Source organism: Artemia sp. Qi Xiang Cuo, chromosome 19 (genome assembly GCF_049724085.1).
Source record: "Artemia sp. Qi Xiang Cuo chromosome 19, ASM4972408v1, whole genome shotgun sequence".
Taxonomy (NCBI): Eukaryota; Metazoa; Arthropoda; class Branchiopoda; order Anostraca; family Artemiidae; genus Artemia; species Artemia sp. Qi Xiang Cuo.
In genome coordinates this window covers 56836922-56852304 of record NC_142812.1, presented here as the reverse complement: position 1 = coordinate 56852304, position 15383 = coordinate 56836922, and positions in this window count along the sequence as shown.

The following is a 15383-nucleotide window of genomic DNA, read 5'->3' as shown; positions in this document are numbered from 1 at the left end:
CCAATCACTTCCGACTTTCTCAATGCTTTCAACAACGCTTTCTATAACAACCTTATATACCCCCAGGACATAACTTACAACCCTTGCCATGAGGGTTGTGACGGGTTTGCCATTCTCAAAGACCTAATTTCCAAAACTTTCAACTTCGTTGAACAAAATAGCTATCTCAAGATTCTGATTGGGTGCGTCTGAGGAAATAGTGGGCGTGAGAGGGGTGTTAGTTGCACTCCAATCACTTTCGACTATTAAATTGGGCACTAGCCCTTTCAATTTCCAACTGAATGAGCCTTTTTTGAAGCTTCTACGACACAGAAACCTTAAATGCACCCTGGGAAAAACTTGCAACCCTTGCCCTGAAGGCTATGGGGGAGTGTCATCCTCAAAGATATAATTTTCAGATCCTTCAACTAGCCTACGTTGAACAAAATGGTTATCTCAATATTTTGATTGGATGTGTTTGGGAAAATGGTGGGCGTGAGAGGGGGGTAACTTGCCCTCCAATCACTTTCTACTATTAAAAAGGGCACTAGCCCTCTCAGTTTCCAATCGAATGAGCCATTTTCCACGACAACGCTTCCTATAAAAACCTTATATGCTCCCAGGGTATAACTTACAACCATTGCCCTGAGAGTTGGAGGGGGGGGTGTCATCCTCAAAGACCTAATTTCCTAAACTGTATGTGTTTGGGGAAATGGTGGGCGTGAGAGGGGGGTTACTTGCCCTCCAATCACTTTCGACTATTAAAAAGGGCACTAGTCCTTTTCAATTTCCAATCGAATTAGCCCTTTTTGAAGTTTATACGACAACACTTTCTAAAAAAAAACCTTAAATGCCACCAGGGCATAACTTACGACCCATGTCCTGAGGGCTTTGGGGGGAGTGTCATCCTCAAAGACATAATTTCCGGACTTTTAACTACTTCGAACAAAATGACTATCTCAAAATTTTGATTGGATGTGTTGGGGGAATTGGTGGGCGTGAGATGGGTGTTAGTTATACTCCAATCACTTTCGACTATTGAAAAGGGCACAAGCTCTTCTAATATCCAATCGAATCAGCCCTTTTTGAAGTTTCTATAACATCGATATCTATAAAAACCTTATATGCCCCCAGGGCATAACTTACAAACCTTGCCCCGAGGGCTCTGAGGAGGTCATCATCCTCAAAGACCTAATTTCTAAGACTTTTAACTACGTTGAACAAAATGGTTATCTAAAAATTGTGATTGGATGTGTTTGGGGAAAAGGTCGGCATGAGAGGGGAGTTAGTTAGTTGCCAGGACATAACTTACTATCAATTTTATTCAATCAATAAACTCAACAAAATACACTTCAATGTAAACCCCCCGTAAGGCTCTATGGCCAGGAAAAAAACAGGGGAGAAATAAAAATGAAACAAATACTTAAAAAACAAAAACATGTTCAACATCATACATTCACACCTTTGAGAGACTCGACACAAGCAAAATCATAAGATAAAAAAAAATCAAAAGATACAATGATCAACATAAAAAAAACATCAAAATATAATTTACGGAACTTTCAACTACTTTGAACAAAATGGCTATCTCAAAAATATTGATTGGATGTGTATGGATAAATGGTGGGCGTGCAAGGGGCGTTAGTTGCCTTCCAATCATTTTTGACTATTAAAAATGACGCTAGCCATTTCAACTTCCAATCAAATGGGCCCTTTTTGAAGTTTCTCCGACGACACTTTCTATAAAAAACTTATATGCCCCAGAGCATAAATCACAACCCTTGTCCTGAAGGCTCTGGGGGCTTGGCATCCTCAAAGACCTAATTTCCAGAACTTTCAACTACGTTGAATAAAATGGCTATCTCAAAATTTTGATTGGATGTGTCTGGGGAAAAGGAGGGCGTGAGAGGGGTGTTAGTTGCCCTCTAATCACTTTTGACTGTTAAAAAGGGCATTAGCCCTTTGAATTTCCAATTGAATGAACTCTTTTTGAAGTTTCTACGACAAGGCTTTCTATAAGAACCTTATGTGTCCCCAGGGCATAACTTACAACCCTTGCCCTGTGAGCTTTGGGGGGAGTGTCCTACTCAAAAACATAATTTCTATCTGGAAGTCAACTACGATGAACAAATCGGCTATCTCAAAATTTTGAATAGATGTGTTTGGGGAAATGGTGGGCGTGGAAGGGGCGTTAGTTGCCTTCCAATCCCTTTCGACTATTAAAAAGGTTACTAGCCACTCCAATTTTCAATCGATAGCCCTTTTCGAAGTTTCTACGACAATTCCTTCGATACGAAGTGTCCTAGTATTTTTATGAGATGAGATATACATTTATTAAAAAAGAAAACAAACACTATTCGCCTTTCGCCTGCCAAGAAAGGCAATAAGCTTGAAAGGGCAAGCGAGGTTATCACTCTCAGCTAATTAAAATAACATTCATACCTTGCTACTCAACACACAAGAAAATTATCTGATGAAGGAATAAAGGAAAAGAGATATAAAGAGGAAAAGACAAGAAGTAGATAGAAAAAAAAAGAAAAAAAAAGCAAACTAAATCGGGGAAATACCTTAAATAGAATGACAACCTGGAGTGGGCTTAACACCAAATTCACTCACAAGATAAAAGAAACTTCTTTGCCCGTGACTTGAAAGCCGGAAGACTAGGCGCATTTTTCACACACTCGGGCACTATATTCCAAACATGGGGACCATAATGACGAATCACAAAAGATGCCCGAGTGGTGCTCCTAAACTCATGAGTTAGGTCTTTAGCTTTTCTTGTATTATGATCATGACGGTCTCTTTTAAAAGTAAAAAGATTTTCAAAAGCAGGGTTGAGCAGCTGATTCAAATATTTATACAAGAAAATCACGACTTGGTAATCTCAAATTTGGGATACATCCATTAACTTGTTCTTTTTAAAATGCTCATGAGCAGGAACCTCATCAGAATCATCAAATTCAGATAATAATTTTACAGCTCTATTCTGAAGTTTTGTACTCTTTTGAAACATGTTACAAAATTACTTGCCCATATAGAGAATCCTTAGCTAATATATGGGTAAAATATAGAAAAATAAATAATTTTCCGGATCTTTTTTGGGACTAGATTTTTAATTCTTTGCATCACCCCAAGGCCTCTGTTTAATTTTTCAGCTATTGCACTGGAATGGTTTTTCCACGACAGGTTTTCATACATTAAAAACCCCAAATACTTCGTTGTTGCTACTCTCTTTATCATTTTTTCTTGAACGGTGATATGGTCATTTCCAGCACTAGACGAAAGTCTAGAAAATATCATGAAAAAGGTTTTAGAAAAGTTTAGGGTTAACATATTTTGCTGAGAAAAAGTTAGAAATTTAGAAACTGCATTATGAATTTTATTATATAAAACATCAAGTGAAGGCGCTGCCAGAAAGAGCAAAGTTTCATCTGCAAACAGGATGACACCAGCCTCTGACAGGTAGTGTTTCACTCGATCAATAAAAATAATGAAAAGTAGAGGTCCCAAGATTGAGCATTGTGAGACCCCACACTCTATTTTATTTTTTGAATATAAGAATGACTCGTTTTTAACTGTCCTATACCGATTGTGTCTACACGATTAATACCTCTTCAGGACTGAACCCTTCACCCTACATGACTCTAGATCTTGAATGGGATCTCAGTTGTCGGCCGTCTCGAGTGCTTTTTTCGTATCCAAAAACACAGCTGCGGGTATGAGGCCAGCTTCAAATGCATCACTAATGCAATCAACCAATTTCAGAACTGCTATATCCGTAGATAGCACTTTTCTGAACCCAAATTCATTTTCCATTAGTATTTTATTCTTTTCAATATAATAACTTAACTGGGCATGTACCAGTTAAATAATTCGATACAAAGTCCCCCTAAAATGTTTGGGGGAATGGTGGGCGTGAGAGGGAGGTTAGTGGCCCCCCAACTATTAAAAAGGGAACTAGCCCTTTGAATTTCCAATCGAATGAGCCTATTTTCAAGTTTATTTCAACACTTTCTACACTTTCTATACAAACCTTGTATGAACCCAGGGCATAACTTACATCCTTTGCCCTGAAGACTGTGGGGGGAGCGTCCAGCTCAAAGATATAATTTCTGGACCGTTCAACTACGTTGAACAAAATGGCTATCTCAAAATTCTAACTGGATTTTTTTGGGGAAATGGTGGGCGTGGAAGCTGTGTTGTTGCCCTCCAATCACTTTCGACTATTAAAAAGGACACTAGCCATTTCAATTTCCAATCAACTAAGCTCTTTTTGAATCTTCTACGACAACGTTTTCTATAAGAACCTTAATACCCCCGGAGTATAACTTACAACCCTTGCCCTGAGGGCTTTAGGGGGGTTGCAATTCCAAATACCTAGTTTTCAGAACTTTCAACTACTTGAACAAAATGGCTATCTCAAAATTTTGATTGGATGTGTTTGGGGAAAAGTAGGGCGTGACAGGGGGGTTAGTTGTGTTCCAATCACTTTCAACTATTAAAAAGGGCACTAGCCCTTTGCATTTGCAATCGAAAGAGCATTTTGTGAAGTTTTTAAGACAATACTTTCTCTAAGAATCTGGTATGCCCCCAGGGCATAACTTACAACCCTTGCGCTGAGGGCTGTGGGGGAGTGTCCTCCTCAAAAACATAATTTTTATGTGGAAATCAACTACGCTGAACAAAATGGCTATCTCAAAATTTTGATTGGATGTGTTTGGGGAAATGATGGGCACGGAAGGGGTCTTAGTTGCCTTCCAATCATTTTCGACTATTAAAAAGGGCACTGGCCATTCCAATTTCCAATCGGATGAGCCCTTATTGAATTTTCTACGACATCTCCTTCGATTCGAAGTGCCCTGGTATGGAAAATAAAACAATCCATTGTGCCAACATCGTTCTTTTCTTAGGTAGCTCATTTGCGCTTCCTATGACAGCGCGATTGCGCTGCCTATGATAGAAAGCTTTTTTAAAAGTGCTAAAAACTTTAGCGTGAAAAGCAAGGTATTTAGAAGGGGTCAAGCCCTTTATATGTGGTTTGGTTTCTGTCGTTTTGAGTTTTAATGTTGCTCCTTGCATTCAGGAAAAAAAAACTTTATTTCTTTTATTTTCTTTTAGTTAGGGTACCACCGTATACACCTTCTAAAGCTCACAGTGTCATTTGCGCTTCACTGAAAACGGTTCGTATCTCGAGCAGTATATTTTTATTTATTATAAGATCAATGACAGGACAACAAAAAGTCCTATCTCAAGGCTAATCGAGACTTACAAATATGATTACGTCCCCTTCCCTCCCTCTGCAAACCTCTAAACCATTTGAATTTCATTGAAAACGATGTGTATCTCGAACAGTGTAGATTTTATACGTGAAAACATTAACAGCAATAACAGAAAGAGAAAGAAAATCATCATAATAAACATGATTACTGAAAAAGAACTAATAAAAGTAGATCGACTGTTAAATGTATAATGATATTTATTCATACAATTCTCTGCAATTTAGGATTTAAAGTTTTCTAACTTCAATTTTGATGGATAATCAAAGAGTTTGTGGTAACAAACTGTAATGTTTATTATGCTGATTCCAAATATATAAGTTTAATTAAGTTTAGTCTGACCCATCAAACATGGGTGCCGGAAAGGGGGGGGAGTAGGGGGCCAAGGCCCCCTGGAAATTTGGGACTATAAAGTAATTATAAGGAAACCAAAGGAAAGAGAGCATAATAGGGAAAAACCATGAAAAAAAACTTTTTGCCCCTTTGTTGGCTGCCTGCCAATAGATTTTGACCCCATAATTAAGAAAATGTAAGTTCTAATTTGTGAATTGTCAATGACGAAAGTATAAGAGCCTAACTATTAATAACATTCAGTCTAAGAATCAGCTTTTATGGTGATTCTTAATAAGTATTTGTTTATTAGTAATTAGCACAATTGCTGAACACAAGGAAGTTCGTATGATTATAGAAAACACAAGGAAATTAACCTAATAAGGGTCAATTTTAGTTGAAATATACTGCCAACTTTTGCTTGCATAGGAAGAGTACCCATGAGATAGTATACGAAGCTGCTATAATCAGGAATGCTTTCCCTGAACGGAATGCTGGGAATTTCTGAATTTTCCCCCTGAACGGATACGTTTTTTGTATTTTATTACCAATTTTTTTTCCAGCAGTGATTGTATTTTTTAAACTGTCACTTTGAAAAAGATTTAATTTTTTACAGTTATGAAGTATAAAAGGTGTCAAATATACTGCTTTGGTATTCTAAATTAAATTAAAAATATTGAATTAAAAATTTTGATTTGATTTTTTTTAATATTAGTTTTAATGTTTACTTAGAACAAACTACTTTGATAATGCGTTACTTTTTATAAACACTGAGTCTATAGGCATTTAATATTTTGGTATATGATAACTAAGTTCAAAACTGTCGATATTGTTAAAAAATATCCGTCCAACGCTTCGGTATTGCTCAACAGAACTAAATGTTGGGAGTTAATATCTTACTTTTTGTAAGTAAGTAAGTTCATAAGTTCGTAATTTTATTAATCCACTTTCATAAACAAATAAATAAATTAAACAACGCTTTCACGCTGGAGAAATCCTATGAAGGTTTGCGATCGCGCGAAACTCCACGTAACTACTTACCTAATAACTCAACTATTTACATAAACCTCAACTATTTAATTAAAACTATTATAAATAAACCAAAAATAGATAAACTATATCCTATAAAAAAAATAAAAATAAATAAAAATAATAATAATAATAATAATAATAATAAAAATATAAAAAAAATATAGAAAAATAAATAAATAACTGAATTAAAACTGATAATACATAAATAAAACATAAAAGCAAAATAATAATACAAAATATAAAATAAAAATAATAATAACCAATCCAGTCTCCATCACTCATTATACTCAACTTAAGTAGGCTATTGTTTTGTGTATTTTTTGTAATTACTTACTTTTTTCATTTTTATATACTTTTGATTTAATTGACATACTTTTTCCATTGCCTTTAGAAAATTGTTTGTCTCTAAGCTTCATTAAATAAAATAAAACAAGTTCTCTCAACTGAAAGTAAGGAGCAGCATTAAAACTTAAAACTAATAGAAATTATTACGTATATTATGGGGGTTGCCCCCCTCCTCAACATCTCACTCATCACGCTACAGTTTTTGACACTTTAAAAAAAAGTTATTTATTGTTCTAATTAAACAATCCTTGTGTTTCAGGAGTCGTTTTTAAGGAATAGGAACAAAATTTAAACTTTAGGGTAAAGAGCAAGATGTTGAGGAGGGGGCAACCCTACTCGCATACGTAATAATTTCTGTTCGTTCTAAGTATTAATGTTGCTCCTTACTTTCAGTTGAAAAAACTTGTTTTTTTTCCACCTCTAAGGGAAAATCCCACTCTCCATAGAAATATCCTCTGGACAATTCAATCCTGGCGAAAATTTGTCCTGGATAATTACCCTTAACATCGCCACGCATAAAATTGAATCGGTAAAGAGAATTCAAGACATATAAAGAAATTTCGTATATGAATTCAGGCAAAGTCACCCAGCGTAAAATTTCCTCTGAAAATATCCCCCCTGGAAACTATCCTCTCCATTAAAAATTCTCCCAGCAGAGAACTCATCCTCCCCTCCCCACCCGAAAAATGTATGCACACTTCCCAATAAGAAATAAAACAAAGGGCGAATTTAATAACTTTTCCCTAGGGGCTGTAGGGGTTCATTTTATCTTCAAAGACATAGTTATAGGCCTTTCAACTATGCTGAACAAAAAAGCTATCTAAAAATTTTGATAGGACGATTTTGGAAAAAAGTGGCATGGGAAGGGGCCTAGTCATCCTCCAATTTTTTTGGTCACTTCAAAAGAGCATTAGAACTTTTCATTTCCATTAGAATGAGCCCCTGTCCCGACGTTACAGGCCCGCTGGGTCTATACGATCACCCCTGGTTAAATACCACGAACTGTTTGATTACCCATCAAAATCTAAACAGAGATCATTGAAATATTGATCGTTTGTAGTTAAAATACGAAATGTAATTAAACAAAGGGAAAAGGTTTCTCAACTAAAGTAAGGAGCAAGTTTGAAACTTAAAAAAAATATAAATTACTCTGTATATAAGGGGGACTGCCCCCTTTTCGACACCTTGCTGATTAAACAAAAGTTTTTTAGTGCTTTGAAATTTTTTTTGTCCAATTGCAAATTTTCTTTCAAAACTTGGAAAAAAGCCAAACTTCACATTAAAGAGTAAGTATCTAAAGAGGAGACAGTCCCATTCATACAAAGAATAATCTGTTCAAATAGGTTTCAAATTTTTGCCTTGCTTCCAGTTGAAAAGCTCTTTTTTTTTATTTAATTTCTGATTGCTATCCAAATCATACCCAGGCCTAACCAAGATATAAGTTGAGGTATCGGCCCCTTATATCCCTGGTTAATTGCTTTTAAAATGTATAAATCAATAATTGTACGTCGATTAGTACCGTCCAACGTTTAAATTTGTAATTTCAGTTTTGGATAAAATTTGAATTTACTTACAAAATTGGCAATGAATAATAATTTTGGTGAAAATTCCTTGTTAATATTACTAATAAAGAATTTTAGTTGGATGAAAAGGAGTATTATGGGTGGAAATTCTGTGAGACTTTTGATCTTCTACATAACTGAAGTCATCACAACCTCTACAATAGGATTTTCTTATCGATAAATACATTATATATATTTGTTTAGATACATTGAAGTACTTCGTATAAATAGAAAAAGAAAATTATTACCATTTAAAATTGCTGAAGTTCCTTAGCAGTATTTGCTACCCCAAGGAGATTTCATGGCGGGGCTGATGATTTCCACCTTGCCTTTTCCACCTCTGTGCTGGTAGATGGGAATGTAACATATAAGCTGTACAGAGAAACATTATAATTAATTCCTACCCCCCCCCCCTTTCCTATTTGAACGTTTATCTGAAGCCTCATGAAGAGTGAGCAGTTTGGCCATTAAAATGTATGTTTGTAGAAATCTACCCTAACCCCACCTAAATAATGACTCTCACCTCCCCTTATTATAGCTGATTCGCAGTTACAGATCACTAAGCGTAACCTAACTTCATTACAAATAAAGAAAATCAACTTGGTTGAATCCAGTACTACCACCGTGCGGCATTACTTCTTTTGCAACTTGGAAAACTAAAATTTAGTTATTGATCCTTTTAAATCCATTAGCTTTTAAGGATTTTAAATTGATTGCAAATTCGTCCTGTTCAGGGTAAATTCGTAGTTTGGTGCCCTAAGCCGCCTTAACTGTCACCAAACCACCGCTGCTATTTTGGCGTCTGCCCCCCCCCTCCTTGCCACTGAAAGCTACGACCCTGAAAAAATTATTTGATTTTCGAAAAAAGGGGGAAAGACCCCCCTATAAGTCATAGAATTTTAATGACAAACACATCATCAGATTCAGCGCATCAAATAACCCTACTGTACAGGTTTCAAGCTCATATCTGCGAAAATGTGGAATTTTCTAATTTTTGCAAGAAGAAAGATCATGGATGCGTCTATTTGTCTTTTGTTTGCTTTTTTCCCAAGGGTAATCGTATCGACCCAGTGGGCCTAGGACATCGGGAGATGGTTCATTCTTGTTCTAGTGCCCTTTTTAAGTGACCAAAAAAATAGAGGGATACTAGGCTTCCTCCCACGCCAATTTTTCGGCAAAATCGTCTGATCGAAATTTTGAGACTGCTTTTTTGTTCAACATAGTTGAAAGGCCCAATGACAATTTCTTTGGACATAAAATGACTCCCTAAAGTCACTGGGGAAAGGTTTGTAAGTTATAAAATTTGCCCATTGTTCTATTTATTATTGGAATTTATGCGTTTAATTTTCGAGTGGTAGAAGGGGGGGGGGGGCAAATTTTCTGCTGAAAGAATTTTCCATGGAGAGGGAAGTTTCCAGGGGGTGAACTTTTCAGGGGAAATTTTACACCGGTTGAATTTGCCCAAATTCCTATACGAAATTTCTTTATATGTCTTCTTTCTCTTTACCGATTCAATTTTAAACGTGGAGATGTTAAGGGTAATTTTCTGGGGTAATTTTTTGCCAGAATTGAATTGTACAGAGGATAATTCTCTTGGGAGGGGGATTATTCTCTGGAGGTGGAGCCAGGTATCCTGTCGTTATTTAAAAAGTGATCAGAAATTAAAACAAAAACCAAGTTTTTTCAACTTAAAGTAAGGAGCAACATTAAAATTTAAGAAATTTAAAGTATATGAGGGGGTTTCCCCCTCCTCAGCACCTCATTCTTGACGCTGAAGTTAAAATTTTGTACGAATTCTTTAAAAAGGACTCCCGAATCACAAGGGTCGTTTAATTAGAACAATAAGTAACTTTGTTTTAAGTGCCGAAACACTCTAGCGTGAATAGCGAAGTGTTGAGGAGGGGGCCACCCCCCTCATATACATAATATATTTCTTTTCGTTTTATGTTTTAATGTTGCTCCTTATTTTTCAGTTGAAAAAACTTGTTTTTTCTTTGTTTCATGAAGCGTAGAGACTAACATTTTTCTAAGACAATGGAAAAAGTATGTCAATTAAAGTAAAAGTATATAAAATGAAAAAAGTAAGCAAATACAAAAAATACACAAAACAATAGCCTAATCAAAAAACTAAGATATAAATTCCCAGCATTCAGTTCTGTTGAGCAATGCCGAAGCGTCGGACGGATATTTTTGAACAATATCGACAGTTTTGAACTTGGTTATCAAAGACCAAAATATTTGATACCTTTAGATTCAGTGTTTGTAAAAAGTAACGCATAATCAAAGTATTTTGTTCAAAGTAAAGCATTAAAACTAAGATTAAGAAAATCGGACAAAATATTTTAAATCTATATTTTTAATTTATTTTTTAATACCAAAAAGCAATATATTTGACACCTTTATACTCCATAATGTAAAAATTTAAATCTCTTTCAAAGTGACAACTAGATAAATACAATCACTCCTGTAAAAAAAATGATAATATAAAACACAAAAAAACGTGTCCGTTCAGGGGGATAATACAGAAATTCCCAGAATTCCGTTCAGGGGAAACATTTCTGATTATAGTGGCTTCATATATCAGCTCATGGGTAATCTTGCAACGCAAGCAAAAGTTGGCGGCATATTTTTACTGAAATTTTCCCTTAGGACCCTTATTAAGTTGTTTTCCTTGCGTTTTCTTTAAGATTCCCTATTTTAGAGTTTCAGTTATTATTAAGCTGAGTCACTCCTTACTTGCAGTTCATTACCACGAAGTGTTTGATCATGGAACGCAATTAAGAAATTATAAATTGAAAAACAATTTCTTGATTGTCTTTTGTCTTCTTCAAACAAAGTTTAAGCAGATCTATTAACCTTAAGGTAAGCAGTATTCAAGGGTTGATCCACCGAGTTTGAACTTCCCACTCTCCCCCCCCCCCAAAAAAAAATTTATCCGACTCGAACGAATGTATTTAAAAATAGACTTAAACAAAATTTTGATGCGTTGTAGATACCCCCGTCCCCCGGAACAAAATCCTAGATACGTTCTTGACCTGGGGATTAAATGGATTGAAGACTAGCAGCTTGTTGGAGAACGATTTTGCTTAGTGTTTCACATTGGGAAAAGAGACATAAATTCTAAATTCGATTTGCTATTACATTTAAAATTGCCAAAATAACAGGGGACGAAACAGGGGACGAAGAACAGGGGACGTCCCCTGTTCTTAACAACGGGGGACGAGGAGGGACCTAGAGCTTTAGGCCTATATAACTTATATAATTGCTTATAAATGTAAGTCTCGTCGGACTCACGCAGCATAATTCGAACATTTTTAACTCGGAAACAATTTCTGCATGGCTTAATTACAGTCTACCAAAATGCTTTCAGATTATATAATTTAGCTTTTATTAGAATGTTAGGAGCCTTGATTTCTAATTACTTTTCAGTAGCTCCAAATTGAGCTTATTTTTCTTCTTTTTTCTTCCACTTTTTTATGTTTCTTGGATACGAAATATTTGGGACTCTATGCACTATCAATGATAGTAATTTATTTTTAACCCTTTATATAACAAAAGATTTGAAGGGATAAAGACAAGAACAGAACAAAAGAACGCTTGCAAATCAAACTTTTCTGATGAAAAAAAAGAAAAAAAAAGATTCAAATCAAACCAAATTCACAAATGGTTGAAAAGGAATTGACCACAGTTTCATATATTTAGGACTGAATTGTCAAAATGAGCAAAAGAGGACGCTTTTGGTTGGAGCGACTCCTGCTAATACCCGCCGAAACTAAAAAGAAAAGTTTTGAAAACAGTACATATATCAACAAAATCAGCAAGGGTGATGGCATAACATTTTCCAGGGGGGGGAGGCAGACACCAAAATAGCAGTTGTGGTTTGGTCACGGGGAATATATTTCAGGATATTTCTCTCGTAGGAACAAGTTTATTTTTAAATATTCTTAGGAAACAAACTCAAATAAAAATATCAATGAAATTGCATGCAAAATGAAACAAAATACAATAAATTTTAAACGAAAAGGATTCCTTGCAAAGGGATGAGTTTATTTAATCAATAATATATTTAGTTACTATGCATTTAATTTAAAAAAAAATTCAAACTCAAACCAAAATTACAGAACGATTTATTGCTTTGGTAGATTATAACAGATCTAGACTTGTCTTTATGCAATTTCCTACGCCTTAGAATAGTTTACAGAAGGAGTCGAGATATTCAAAACCCTCTTGCCTGAATAGATACCATGTTTTGATTTTATAACTGCCATGTAAAATATACCTCTGTCATAACAGGGCAATTCTCCCCTCGAACTTAAATCCCTCAGATGTTAAAAAAAAAAAAAATAGAATAGCGGAAGAAAAATAAAATTTAAACTTACTAACAACCTGTCAAATTGACCCCTCTTTCTTTTAATTATCCTATTCTACTAAGTGAACTTAACAGACTCAGAAAAAAATTCGTTACAAAATAAACTTATCAAATAGTCTGGGATAAAAAACTGAAAGTAAAAAGTGACTTCGGCCAATATTCATCAAAACTAAAAATGGAATTCTTATGACAATTGTTACACCGGCAGTATTGACTTTTTATGCTGTTTCTAAAAATATAAAATTCTTTCAGTTTATTGTTACCTACCCAAAACCAAAAATCTAAGAAAATTTGCATGATTTTTGAAAAAAAGGGAAACACCCCCAAAAAGCAAGTGATCTTATTGAAAATCTTTTTATTAGATACATCATATCAGAGAACCCTACCGTAAAAGTTTCAAGCTCCAATCTTCCAAATGTGGAATTTCGCATTTTTTTTTCAGAAGAAACATCGTCGATGCATGTTTATATGTTTTTTTTTCCAGGGGTGATTGTATCAAACTGAAGGTCCAAGATATTTGGGAGGGAACTCATTCAAACGTAAATTTAAAGCTCTTTTTTAAGTGACCATACAGATTGGGCCAGGGGAAAGTCTTGTTTTCTGCAATTTTAGGGCACTAACTATGCCCTTACCCCAAAGAGGACGAATTTGCAATCAATTTATAATTCTGAGAAGCTAATTAATTTAGGAGTATTAATAACTATGTTTTAGGTTTCCCAGCTGCAAAAGAAGTAATGTCACACGGTGGCAGTACTGGATTCACCCAAGTTTTGTGATCTGTAGTTGTGTATCAGTTATAATGAGGGAGGCTAGTCATTGTTTAGGGGGGGTGGTAGGGTAGATTCCTAAAAAAGTACTTTTTAATCGACAAACTGGTTTCACTTTATGAGGCTTCAGATAAATGTTGAAAGAGGTAGGAGGGAGCAGGAATTAATGAAATTGTTTCTCTATCTATACAGATAAAATGTTACATTCCCATATTTATCTGCACAGAGATGGAAAAGGCAAGGCAGGTCATCAGTAGGGTAAGGGATTATACTTTGCGTGTGCCCTTAAGAATTTCTACGTTATACTATAGAAGTTCTACATCTTTTCAAAGAGATTCAGAGCTCCCTCACATGGCATTATACTATGTTCCATCTTGTGCTACTTGGGATTTTTTTTGACATAATTTACGTAGACTAGATTTCTATTTCATGATATACATGTTTTTTTTTTAGGGTAAATCCGTGCCAGAAAAACCGGTGCGTCTTTTTTAGCTGCCAGTGTATTCAATTATTTTTTGTATATATTCAGGTTTCAGATTAGAACTTTCTACAGTTTGAATAGTTCATTCAATCTACTAGTATCAATATTTTTGCAATCATTTACATAGATATGGAATATTCTAAGCAACTTCTGGTGAGTAAAATTTTCTAATTATTATAATAAAAAGAAATCTATTTTTTTTTGTCTCGCCATTAAGTTAAGGAAGAATTTCCTTATTTACACTTTTTTTTCATTGTGCTGTTAGCTCTTTTAAAAAGTTTCCTTCTTTTAAATATTAAACAGTCCATGTATTTCAATTTTAGTAAATATTCAAAAAAGAGGGGTAGAATAGATATCTCTTTTGAAAATGCTAAAAAAATACTACTAAGGCCTTCGGCAGTATTGATAGGATTTTCCTGTGCTTAGAACTTTTAAGGGTAAGCTTACTTAGACTTTTTGTTAGGATATTAGCGGATATGTATAGAAAGACATTTGGTATAGTTAAAGTCTTAGGGAAGAGATTATTGTCGCCGTTTGAAATTAGAAAAGCAGTAAAACAGGGTAGTAGTAGTATTTCGCTTAGGTTGTTCACGTTGTATATAAATGATATTGTTGACCATTTTAAAAAAAGGTATGGGGCCCCGACTGTGTCACTAGGGAACCTGACATTATCTCTGTTGCTTTTTTGCTGATGATGATGCGGTGTTAATAGGCAAGTCACCAGAGGAGCTCCAAATCTTATTGAGTATATTAGAAGAATATTCAGATAGAAAGAAACTAGTGTTGAATATTTTAAAGACTGAGATTGTGATTTTTAGAGGAATTCGCGTGAATAATGACGATCAAAAAGTAGAGTTTTAATATAAAGGTGAAAATGTAAAAGAGTGAAAATTTTAAATATTTGGGAGTAACACTTTCAGCAAATGGAGGATGGAAAGAGCATGTAAAAGAGATGATTAAGAGAAGGAAAGCAGTTTCAGCTGCCATTTTACGTAATTCAAGGCTTTCAAGTATAAAATATCTAAAAATGCATAAATGTGTTTTTTTTTCAGGGGGACTTAGCCCCCCTTCCCTCCAAACTCAAAATTTTCCAAATTTTACTTTAAAAGCTTTTCCTTTTAAATATTTCTAAAGTGCTAAGAGACATAGAGCGCTACAAACAGCAGAATAAACTTTAGAGGGTAATTTATCTGTAAAAGAGGGCATATTATTTCGTTGCTAAATTTTTTCTTCTTTTTTAAG